This window comes from Bufo bufo, chromosome 1 (genome assembly GCF_905171765.1).
Source record: "Bufo bufo chromosome 1, aBufBuf1.1, whole genome shotgun sequence".
Taxonomy (NCBI): Eukaryota; Metazoa; Chordata; class Amphibia; order Anura; family Bufonidae; genus Bufo; species Bufo bufo.
This window is the reverse complement of record NC_053389.1, coordinates 234,326,886-234,339,600: the sequence shown is the minus strand read 5'-3', so window position 1 is coordinate 234,339,600 and position 12,715 is coordinate 234,326,886.

Below are 12,715 nucleotides of genomic sequence, written 5' to 3'. Positions count from 1 at the left end.
GGCAAGCTACAGGACAGAGCGCCGGAGAAGACGGAAAACCGGGATAGGACACAGACCGAATATTGGTCTTGGTGCGCCGCGTGATGTTAAAAGTAACACCCTCGGGAGTAAAGGATCTCGCATCATGATCCAGAGCCCTGACATCAGAGACCCTCTTACAGGAAATCAGGCAAAAGAGGGTCAGCAATTTGGCCGACAGTTGACGGAGGGAAAGAGCCGCATTGTCGGGCCAGGCAGAGAGGAAAGAAAGGACCAAGGAAACATCCCACGTAGTGGTGAAACGTGGCCGGGGAGGACGAGCCAAGCGTGATCCCCGTAAAAGTCGAGACACCAAAGGGTGTTGACCAGCAGGAACGCCATCAAATCCCTGATGAGTCGAGGAAATCGCAGAACGGAACAGATTGATGGTCCGATAAGCTTTCCCTGCTTCAAAAAGAGATGTCAGGAATTGCAACAAATGGGTTACAGATGCCGAAATGGGATCCAGGTCCCGTTCCATGCACCAGCTAACCCAAGATCCCCAAGGTGCCTGGTAAGATTTTCGGGTGCCGGGAGCCCAAGCGTTGTCCAGGAGGCGTCTAGTTGCCTCCGAAATTCCCTCGACCTCTCCTGGAGTCCTGAGATTCGGCACGCTAGAAGTTGAAGGGAGCCTTCGACCAGCAGGGGATGTGGGGCACCTAGAGGGTCCTGGAGGAGATCCGTCCGCGTCGGAAGTAGGAGAGGTACATCCACTAGGAGTTCTAGGAGGATCGGGTACCAGGCTTGAGATCCCCAGAAGGGAATCACCACCACCAATTCCGCCACCTGACGCCGAGTCTGTAGCAACATCCTCAGAATCATGGCAAACGGTGGAAACGCGTAATGTAGGGCTGCAGACCAGTCCTGTAGAAACGCATCCACCGCTTCTGCTTCCGGGTCCGGCCGCCAGCTGAAGAACCTGGGCAGGTGAGTATTGAGCCGGGAGGCAAAAAGGTCTATGGAGCAAGGACCCCAGATGTCCGAGATTGTGGAGAACATCTCCGGATTCATCCTCCAGTCGCTGCCGTCCGTGAAGCATCGGGAACTCCGATCCGCTCTGTAGTTGTGAAGACCCGGCAGGTACTCCGCTTGAATCATGATGTCCCTGGACAGACAGTAGGACCAGAACTCCTTCGCCAGTCGGGCTAAGGTGGCCGATTGAGTGCCGCCTAGGTGATTGACATATCGGACCGCCGAGACATTGTCCATGCGTAGACGGATGCATGCATGAGCTATGCCCTTGGTGAAACTCCTGATGGCAAACGAACCTGCTAGAAGTTCCAGAGCGTTGATGTGAAGGTGGGTCTCGGTATCCGACCATCGACCCCCAGTGGAGATGCCCTCGCAGTGGGCACCCCAGCCTTGGAGACTCGCGTCCGACTCCACCGTGAATTCTGGTTGGAATCCGAAGATTGCTCTGCCGTTCCAGGCTTCCAAGTTGCTTAACCACCAACGAAGTTCCTCCCGAGCTTCCTGATCCAGAATCACCGCGTCTGCAAACGAGGCCCCGGCACGGAGGTGGGCGATCTTCAGGCGCTGTAAAGCCCGATAATGGAGTGGAGCGGGGAAGACTGCCTGGATAGAGGAGGCTAATAGCCCAATGATGCGAGCCAGGTGGCGTAGAGATAGGGAGGGAGTTGAGAGAGCATGTCTCAACTCCTTGCGTATCGTCCGCAATTTCTCTGCAGGAAGACTGAGAGATTCCGCAACAGAGTCCACCGTGAAGCCCAGAAACTCCATACGTCGAGTCGGTGTGAGGCAGGATTTCTCGAGATTGAGTAGAAAACCCAGACCCGTCAGAAGATCCGAGGTCCACTGGAGATGTTGTAGCAGAGACGACTGACATTGGTGCATAATGAGGATGTCGTCCAGATATATGACTAGACGAACCCCACGACTCCGCAGCCAGGCCATGACTGGGCGTAGTAACTTGGTGAAGCACCAAGGCGCTGAGGAAAGGCCGAATGGTAGGCAAGTGAAGCGCCACACTTCGCCCTTCCACAGGAAGCGCAGGAGATCCCTGGAGGAGGAGGCAATCGGGACCGTCAGATAGGCATCTTTGAGGTCCAGCTTCACCATCCAGTCCCCCGGAATCAGCAAGTCCCGAAGGAGGTGAATCCCCTCCATCTTGAAGTGGCGGTAGCGCACCACAGCGTTCAGGGCCCGGAGATTTATCACTGGACGAAATTGTCCACCTTTTTTCTGAACTAGAAAAATGTGGCTGAGAACACCGCCCGGGGTGGAAGGGGCCCTTTCTATCGCATCCTTGTGAAAGAGGGAAAAAAGTTCTACGTCCACTAGGTCCCTGTCTGGTAGTGCCAGGGGTGGGGGAGAAAGGACAAGATCTGGCGAACCCGTAAGTTCTGGCCTTGTCCAAGGCAGTAAAAGCTCCTACATACCTGCTGAGGTCCTTGATAAAGGAATCCCCGAACAGTTGACCCTGAGCATCCTTCCCTGTCTCAGTGAGTGCTAGGTTGGCCAATTTCGGGTCAATTTTAAACAGAATGGCTTTACGCCTTTTAATGGCCAGGGAGGAGTTGGTGCTGCCCGCAATGCAAATGGCTCTCTGTATCCAGCCAGTAAGCTCCTCCGGATCTATCGGAGAGCCGTCCACTCTGGCCGATTCGGCCATCTCAAAGATTTTGGCGAGGGGGCCAAAAATGTCGAGGAGCTTGTCCTGACAACTCTTTATAGCGGAATCTAGCCCTTTACGGGGATTCCAGCCGGTTTTAGCCAAAAACTGTGTCATTTTTAGATCCACAGATGGCGTTTCACAGACCTTGTTGGGGATCAATGGTCTGGGGCATTCCGCACAGAGCTTGCTGCGCGCCTCTTTGCTGAGAGGACGACGCACCCAATGCTCAAGGTAGTCGCTCACATGAGCTACCGGCAGCCACTCCGCCGACCTAGGGTGGTGGAGGGCATCAGGGTCAAATAATGGATTGCCTGAGGGATCCACAAGGGTAGAAGCCGTGTTAGGGGCAGTGGCGGATGCGCCCACGGACCCAGATGTGGAAGGCCTAGGGCCTGAGGTGCCTGGAAACTCAGGTTCCATCTCCAACTCCCCATCGGAGTGGTCACTTGCCTCCGCATAAGTCTCCATGTCAGATTCATTATCCAAATCTATATCAGTAGTTTGTGCTCTAGCACATTTCCACGTTCGCGCCCTTTCTGCCTGGCGCGGTAAGGCTCTTTTGCGCGATCTAAGCGCGCTATCATGGGTGGCTTGGATCACACCAGTCAAAGTCTCCTGGGCAGGAGGTTCAATGGTAGGCTGCGGGTTAGTGAGTACAGGCAATTGAGAAGAGGGGCCAGGAGCATGGGCAGATAAGGCCTGGGATATGGTCTGTGAGATCATGGAGGACATGGATCCCATTGCCTCAATAATAGCACTAGACACTGAGCGTTGTAGCTCCAGGGCCTGTGCACTCATGGCTGGTAAGCTGGGGTCCCCAGTGGATGGGGGGGGATTAGGCCCAGAGGGAGAGCGGTCAGATGACATGATTCTAAATAATATAATATATATCTCCTAAAGGCCGAGGACCTAATGGGGATGCCTAGGATAAGGGTCACTAATAAGGGGTAGAAGGTAAACCTAAGAAGGGGTTAATCACCCCAAGCGCCGCAACTGCAGGAGCCGATCCGGAGCAGGAAGAACTGACCAGCACGATAGAATACTCCGAAATCCCGCGAGAGGACGGGCGGGAGCTCCCCAAGATGGCCGCCGAGATCTCGCGAGATCTCGGAGCCGCGGGAAGCAACTGCAAGATGCCGCCGACACCTCTAACGCCGGGACCCAGCGGGAGGGAATCGGAGCGGCGACGAGGTAGGGAGGAAGGAGGGGAGACGCAGAGCGCCCCCAAAGCCAGAAGGGAGCAAACAATGAGATAAAATCTCAGGGTAAAGCGAGGTTAAGGGGAAAGAGGGGGGAAACGACCCCCTGATGAAAGCCGCGATAGGAGTAGGGGAAATACAGTTGTTCAGTAATCAAATGCCCACAATGAGGGTAAAAGGGACCCTGTCAAAGGGCAGGACGCTATATATACTAGACAAGCCTTAATACACACAGGGTAAAGACATAATGGCTTCATAATATGTAAAATCACTTCATCAAATACAGAAATCACTTAGCTTTTGGTGGAGCAGCAAAGAAAGAGGAAGATATGCAAGAGGACACTGCTTATTATAGGATCTGTTAGGGGAGGGTCCTTTATTGTTATGTTTATGTTAATTTCTCCTTTGCTGCTATTGGTGGAAGTAAAGAAGGAGATAGCAATACGAAGCCTCCGTGTCTTGCTGTAAAACTCAGGATCAGTACAGGATAAGTAATGTATGTACACAGTGACTCCACCAGCAGAATAGTGAGTGCAGCTCTGGAGTATAATACAGGATGTAAAGCAGGATCAGTACAGGATAAGTAATGTATGTACACAGTGACTCCACCAGTAGAATAGTGAGTGCAGCTCAGGAGTATAATACAAGATGTAACTCAGGATCAGTACAGGATAAGTAATGTAGGTACACAGTGACTCCACCAGCAGAATAGTAAGTGCAGCTCTGGAATATCCTCCCTTCATCTAACAAAACGCTCTTTGGGAAAGAAACAATTGTCCCAGAAAATCTTTTTAAAATAAGATACAGAGCAAAAAAATATATAGGTAGAATTGTATCACTTTGTAAATGTATTTCTATTTTGATTAGAAACTATTAATATAGGTTTTTATGGAACTATTACATTTTGAAAAAGTAAATATAGATAGAAACATATATGATGTTGTATGTTGATATCTAATCAACAAAAACATGAAGATTCACAATGTATCAAACATGCAACCCACAATTTTATCTTGATTTTATAATTTTAAACAAAACTTTCTTGTTGAAAACAATGATGGAAATATTTCTGAAATATAATGACAGATGTAAATGCAGATTTATCCTTATATATACAAAATAGACCATAATAAATGATGTATAAGATCAACTATGGGCCGTGCAATAAAATCCTTCAGGGACTTTGTACCACAAGGCAAACTGCAACTTCTGCCCAAAAAAACGCATGTGTCAAAAATAAAACGCATCAAAAACGCAACACAACCGCAAGTGGAAAAACTGAAGAAAAACCAAATATATGAAAAGAACTATGGAAAAATAAGATGTGAAAGACAGCAGATACAAAATAATCATATTGAAAATAACTAAAAATGAACAAAAACGAAAAATTCATATATTCCATGTCTGTTTTTGGAATTTGCCAACTGAGGGTATAAAAACCAATCAGATACGAAGTAGGGTCATTACCACTGAAGAAGGTGAGAGCGTTCCCCGAAACGCGTTTGGTTGCAAGAGATCCAAATAGGAGATCAAAATATGACCCATTTGTGAGAAGCAAATACTTCTATAACAGTGCACTGTAAGTTTGATTCTGGCCGCCACAACGAACGGTTGAGCTTAAGAAAACGAACGAACACCATCCTGGGTGCCGATACGTCATTTCCGGAGCGACGAATCCCTCTCCAAACTCACGTGGGACGCTGACAGCGAAACAGCCGGGACGCCGGCATCCAGCGAGCCCCGAGTAACTTGATTGACCGACCGGCACTAAGGGAAGGTAAGCCCACATAGTGGGTGATCATCAGGCGTACTTTTACTGCCAATTGTCAAGCTATACCTATATGGGAAAGTGGTAGTCACTTATACCAAAACATTGACTTTATCTCAGCGAATACCATCTCGTACTGTTTGTCTTCATCTAGGACAGAAATAAGGAGGACTTTCTTTTCCTTTTCTATTCCAGGATCTTATATGTGAATACTTATAGCTTTTCCTTGCAGCGGCCACCAAAATCATATAAGGATTAACATTGAATACTGGGTGGTTTATTATATGATTCATGACATCATTGTATAATTAGCACAACACTGGGTGAAATCTTTACAATCATCCAGTGCTAGTGTATATATATTTTTTTATCTTTTCATTCCTTTTATGTACTTACTATTAAACATTGTGATTTGCATCAAACCATATGATTCCATGTGTTGAGAGTGCCAGTCTTCCAACTATATACAGCTCTGGAATATGTTAGGGCAAAACCCCCACCTCTATGATTGTCGGGATTCCAATTGAAGATTTGTTGATGAGCGCTCGATGATCTGACACAGAAACACAGTTGAATCAAATTCTCTCTCCTTTATTCCATAAAAGCATACATTTCTATAACACAGATAATCGCAGACATATACGCAGAGACTCCCTACCTCCTGCCAGCTGGCTAATTCATTTTTCCACATATGCACAAGATGGAGGACATGTTTATACAAAATGAATTCTCATCCCTCACAAATATAATACAGGATGTAACTCAGGATCAATCCAGGATAAGTAATGTAATGTATGTACACAGTAACTCCACCAGAAGAATAGTGAGTACAGCTCTGGAGTATAAAACAGGATGTAACTCAGGATCAGTCCAGGATAAGTAATGTAATGTGTGTACAGAGTGACTCCACCAGCAGAATAGTGAGTGCAGCTCTGAAGTATAATACAGAATGTAACTGTCGCGAATACAGGGGAGGGGAGGGACACAGAACTAGGCCTCAAGGCTAGGGAGAGGGAAAAGGTCCCCTCCTAGGAAGCCCCTAAACCTGGCCCTGACTCCTCTCAGTATGTATAGACCCTGAAGGTGGGAAAATACATACGCCGTAACCTAGACCCTAGGAACCCTGAAATGCCCTAGGTAGTGGCAGGGAATGAGACAACTGGTTCCTTCCCAGGTGAACAAACCAGCATCTCCCTGAGGCCTAGAAACAACAAGAACAGGGGAACAACCAAATACAAACTTATCTTATAGAAAATGGATGAGCAGGAACACAGGAAAGGTCCGCACCCCAACTCTTCCAAATCCAAGCAGAGAATATCAACCGCATGGTATGAAGTGTGAGACCAAACTAAGTAGGGAATGCAGTAATGACCACAAGCTGCACCTGACAAGAGGTGTGGTCATTACCAAACCACAACACTGAGAATCAAGAGACTGTCAGTTAATCTCACGTGCAGCCAGTCTCTCCGATCTTCTAACCTCTGTCACAGAAGGTACAACGACAGTAACTAATGATCAGTACAGGATAAGTAATGTAATGTATGTACACAGTGTCTCCACCAGCAGAATAGTGAGTGCAGCTCTGGAGTATAATACAGGATGTTACTCAGGATCAGTACAGGATAAGTAAATGTATGTACACAGTAACACCAGCAGAATAGTGAGTGCAGCTCTGGAGTATAATACAGGATGTAACTCAGGATCAGTACAGGGTAATGTATGTACGCAGTGACACCACCAGCAGAATAGTGGGTGCAGCTCCTGAGTAAAATACAGGATAAGTATTTATGTAGTAATTCCACTATTTATAAAAATTTATGATTATTTATACAATGGGTTCTCAGATTCCATTTTATTTAAAGGGGTTCTGCACTTTCATTTAACTGATGATCTATCTATCACCAAAATTCCTAGGTCCTTTTCCATGTCAGTGTTACCCAGTGTTTTACCATTTAGTATGTACTGGTGACTTGCATTATTCCTTCCCATGTGCATAACCTTCCATTGGTCAGTGTTAGGGTACTTTCACACTAGCGTTTTTCTTTTCCGGCACTGAGTTCCGTCACAGGGGAAAAAGAACTGATCAGTTTCATCCCCATGCATTCTGAATGGAGAGAAATCCGTTTAGGATGCATCAGGATGTCTTCAGTTCAGTCACTGAATGGTGTTTTGGATGGAGGAAATACCGCAGCATGCTGCGGTAATATCTCCGTCCAAAATTCCGGATCAGTTGCCATAATTCCGGATCCGGCATTAATTTACATTGAAATGTATTAGTGCATTAAATATACCGCAATGCTGGATCTGTCCTTTGGGCCTGCGCTTGCGCAGACCGGTAAAAATGTGAAAAAAATATATAATGGATCAGTTTCTCCGGATGACATACGGAGAGACGGATCCGTTTTTGCAATGTATTTGTAAGATGGATCCGCATCCGGATCCGTATACAAATGCTTTCCGTTTGTATGCAGATTACTGTATCCAGCAGGCAGTCCTGGCGACGGAACTGCTTGCTGGATCACTCTGCCACAAGTGTGTAAGTAGCCTTAAACCTCATCCTCCACTTCTCTGCCCACACCTCCAATCTATCCAGATCCCTCTGTAGCAGTATCCTGTCCTCTTCCGTGTCAGGGAAACAGATGACACGACTGCTACGGGGTCCGGAGAGACGGGGACCAAGCACTTAACAGCTTCTTCTGTTCCCGACATAAAACAAAAGCAATTTCTAGCAGCTACCAATAGGCTGAGCTCAGTGCAAGGAATGATTTACAGCTTCCATTAGTATCAGGGGTAGCTCTATAAATTCCTATGCACTGAGCTCCCCCTAGTGGTGGCTGCTGGCAGACAGCTTTATAGTACACTGTGATAAGGGAAGCAGGGGATTTATCAATGTATTTTTTTCAGTTGTCTGGTGTAAATGCATTGTGAAATATGGTGTTTCCAACATAGCAGTGGTAAGAAGTGTGTGAGGCGGATAGTGATTTTTAATTTTTTTATGACACTTTTTTTGAATGAAAAATTTCTTCCGCTTAAAAAAAAAAAAAGGAAAAAAATCATCCATTCATTAAAAATCTGGAAGGGTGGTCATGCTTTGATTTCCAGAGCATCCCCTACCAATAGTCATAGATAACTACTGACAGAACATGGATTTTGACACAAAACTGATATCTACAAATCTCGTGCAGTGTAAAATACAAGTACATTTCTTGGACCACATTCTAGAAAAAAAAGTTGTCAGGACATGGGCGAGAGGCCCATGCCCTGACAACTTTTTTTTCTAGAAAAGTGAGAAGCCCTGTCTAAATGGGCAAAAATATTGGACATTTTTGTGTAAAAGGGGGCGTCTAGCTCAGGGGGCTTGATGAATAAAGCCAGAATTCTTGAGGGAGCCTCAATAGTAAATGCTGTAACACCCCATGATGAGTTCTATAATACCCCCAATACTTTCGATGCTGAAAAGAAGACACAATTTAACATAACCATAGTGAAAAATTTGTTCCCAAATATACCACCATCTTTAGGGGTCTCCTGAGGCTGGTTAACTGGAATGGCTTGTGAATGCTCTTGCTGGACACCTGTTTTTGTGACCATGTTTTTTTATGGTAATGTTTGTCCCATGTACGTTCCTTATGGTGCTATATTTGTGGGACCAAATTTGCACTTTTTATATTAAAAGGGTTTTCCAGGATTAGAAAAACATGGCTACATTCTTCCAAAAACAGTACCACCTGACCATGGGCTGTGTCTGGTAACATCAGCTTAATTGGAGTCAATTTGTCAGAGCTGCAATACCGTACACAACCTGTAGACAGGGATGGTGCTGTCTATGGAAGAAAGCAGCCATGTTTTTTTTTTTTCATCCTGCACAGCCCATTTAAAGGGCTGTATAGGAATTAGCTGTCCCATTGACCGGCTCACCGCTGATCAGGTAAACAATGAAGGGAAGGCTGCGCTGGTATGGCGCACAGTATTCTCTTCAACCAGCTGATCTGCGGGGTGTCGGTTGTCGGACCCACACTGATCTGATATTGATGACCTATCCTTAGGATAGGTCATTAATAAAAAAAATATCTCACAAAACCCCTTTAAGCATCTGCACTGTTTGGGGCTTTATATGCCCGGTTGTGGTAATTTCTTTTTTTCCTAACCATGTGTGCAACCTAACCCTGCCACAGTGTTTGACCACTTTCTGTACCCAGATTTGTAACTTTTAAATTTTTTCAAGTATACTCATTGATCTGTATTCCTTCTTTGTGCCCTGTCTTTCTCTTCACTTGGAATTGTCTATTGAGTATTGGGTCTGGGCTCATTTAACAAATAGTTAAAGGGTTTCTACCACCTTGTTTTGACATAATTAGGTGCTATGCGGGCGTCTTTTCAGCACCTAGAGGCTCGGTCTACTAACACAAAATGCCGCCCAGCGCATCCCTCCAGCCCGCCCATCTCCTCTGGAATGCGATCCTCCCTCTGAGTCAGCGGACGAATTCTCGCGCCTGCGCCGTGCGCGTCTGTATTCGGCGCAGGCGCAGTGAATGTCTGACCGCTCCCTGCACAGACATCTCCACTGCGCCTGCGCTGATGACCGAGATGTCTGTGCAGGCAGCGGTCAGACATTCACTGCGCCTGCACCGAATACAGACGCGGCATTTTGTGTGAGTAGACCGAGCCTCTAGGTGCTGAAAAGACGCCTGCATAGCACCTAAAGGCTCATTAGCATATGAATAAAAGTTTTTTTTTTTTTTTTAGGCAAACGGCTGCACACAAAGGTATTATAATAGCATTGTTTGGTAGAGCAGACACTAGAGGATCGCTAGTGTCTGACAGCTAATTATGTCAAAATGAAGTGGTAGAAACCCTTTAAGTGTCCTCTTCTTTCTCTTGTAATTTTCTTTGCTTCTAAAGGTGTCCATACACTTTCAAAAGGTGTCAGTCAAACAGCTATTCTTCCCAACTCGCCCATGCACATGCATACTCAGTTGGGCCGAGCATGCAGCGTTGTGATGAGGGAAAGGAGAATAAACTACTGTCAGTGTAATGGTCACGTACACACACACACAGGGGGGAGGGAAGTGACCACTGCGCTCCACCCTTACCCCTGGCCCTGCCTACTTGCCTCGCGAGTCCTAATGACAGGGGACAACTGGACGGCAATCCCTAACTTGGAATAAGTGCAGGGATGACAGACAGACAAACAACAGGACGTGAACGGACTGAGTCAATACCAGGAAAGCTACAAAGTACAAATGGAGCAAGCAGAGAATTGTCAGGAGAAGCCGGGGTCATAAATACCAGGAGAGACGTGAAGTACCAAAGGAGTCAGCAGAGGATCGTCAGGAGGAGGCCAGGGCCAGAATACCAGGAGAGCAGCAAAGTACACAAGGAGCAGGCAGAGGATCGTCAGGAATTCAGCAGGAGGTAAGTACGCCAGGAAAGACCAAATCACAGGTGGAACCTTAATTAACAGGCAACCTGTGGCCAGCAGGCTGCCTGTATTTATAGTGGGGAGTGAGGGTCATGTGATGTGGCTAATGGGGGACCGAGTGCACCTTCGGAACCCCGTTACAGTACCCCCCCCTTTTACGAGGGTCCACCGGACCCAAGACTTCAGGCGATGGCCTTTCAGGGTGTTCTAAATGAAATTTTCGAACAAGTCTAGGAGCATGAACCTCCCTGGCAGATACCCAAGATCTCTCTTCAGGTCCATACCCCTTCTAGTGAATCAGGTACTGCAAGGAATTACGCACCTTCCTGACATCCACTATTTTAGACACCACATACTCGACAGCATCATTAACAAGAACCGGCGGAGGCGAGGCTTTCGATGGTACTACCGGTTCAAAATATTTTTTAAGTAGAGATTTATGGAACACATTATGAATGTGGAATGACTCGGGCAGCTCCAACCTAAATGATACCAGGTTAATCACCTCCGTCATCCTTTATGGTCCAACAAAACGAGGAGCAAACTTTTTAGAATCTACCTTAAGAGAGAGATTCTTGGAGGACAACCATACCTTATCCCCAACCTGAAAATTCACCCCCCTTGAACGTCTCCTATCGGCCTTGAGTTTCTCAGAACTTTGAGCCTTTTCTAAGTTGGATTGAACCCGGGCCCAAACTGTGCACAGTTCAGAGGAGAATCTATCCGCCTCAGGGTTAGAGGAGGAGACGGATGACCCAGAATGAAAATGGGGATGGAAACCATGGTTACAAAAGAAAGGTGAAACCCCAGCATAAGAATTGACACGGTTATTCAAAGCAAATTCAGCCATTGGAAGAAATTTTACCCATAATTGCTGGTCATCAGCAACATACAACCTCAAGAATTGTTCCACAGACTGATTAAGGCGTTCAGTCTGCCCATTACTCTCAGGGTGGTAGGCAAAGGAAAAAGACAATTAAATTTTACATTTTTGACAGAAGGCCCTCCAGAATTTGGACACAAACTGCACACCCTTGTCAGAAACAATATTTTCCGGGATACCATGCAATCAAACAATTTCTTTCACAAAAATAGACGCCAGGGTTTTGGCATTCGGGAGTTTAGACAGGGGAATGAAATGGACCATCTTGCCCATTCCTTAATTGCTATAACCTCACCAGGATCCATCTTGAAGGCGTGAGGAGTCAGAACATGCCCTAGAAACAGAATCTCCTGTACACCAAAGACACATTTCTCTTGTTTAGCAGATAGCCGATTCTCCCTCAACACCTCTAATACTTGTTTAACATGAGACACATGGGATTCGAAGTCAGGAGAGAATATCAAAATGTCGTCAAGATAGACAATAACAAATTTACCTAAGAACTCCCTAAGAATGTCATTCATAAAGTTTTGGAACACAGCTGGGGCATTGCTGAGTCCAAAAGGCATCACCTGATATTCAAAGTGTCCTACCGGGGTATTGAACGCCGTCTTCCATTCGTCTTCCTCCTTGATTCGGATTAGATTGTATGCCCCTTTCAGGTCAATTTTGGAAAACCAGGTTGCCCCCAGAACCTGGTTAAATAAATCCGGAATCAATGGGAGGGAGTATCTATTCTGGACAGTGATTTTATTTAATTTCCGGTAATCGATACATGGCCTAAGACCAC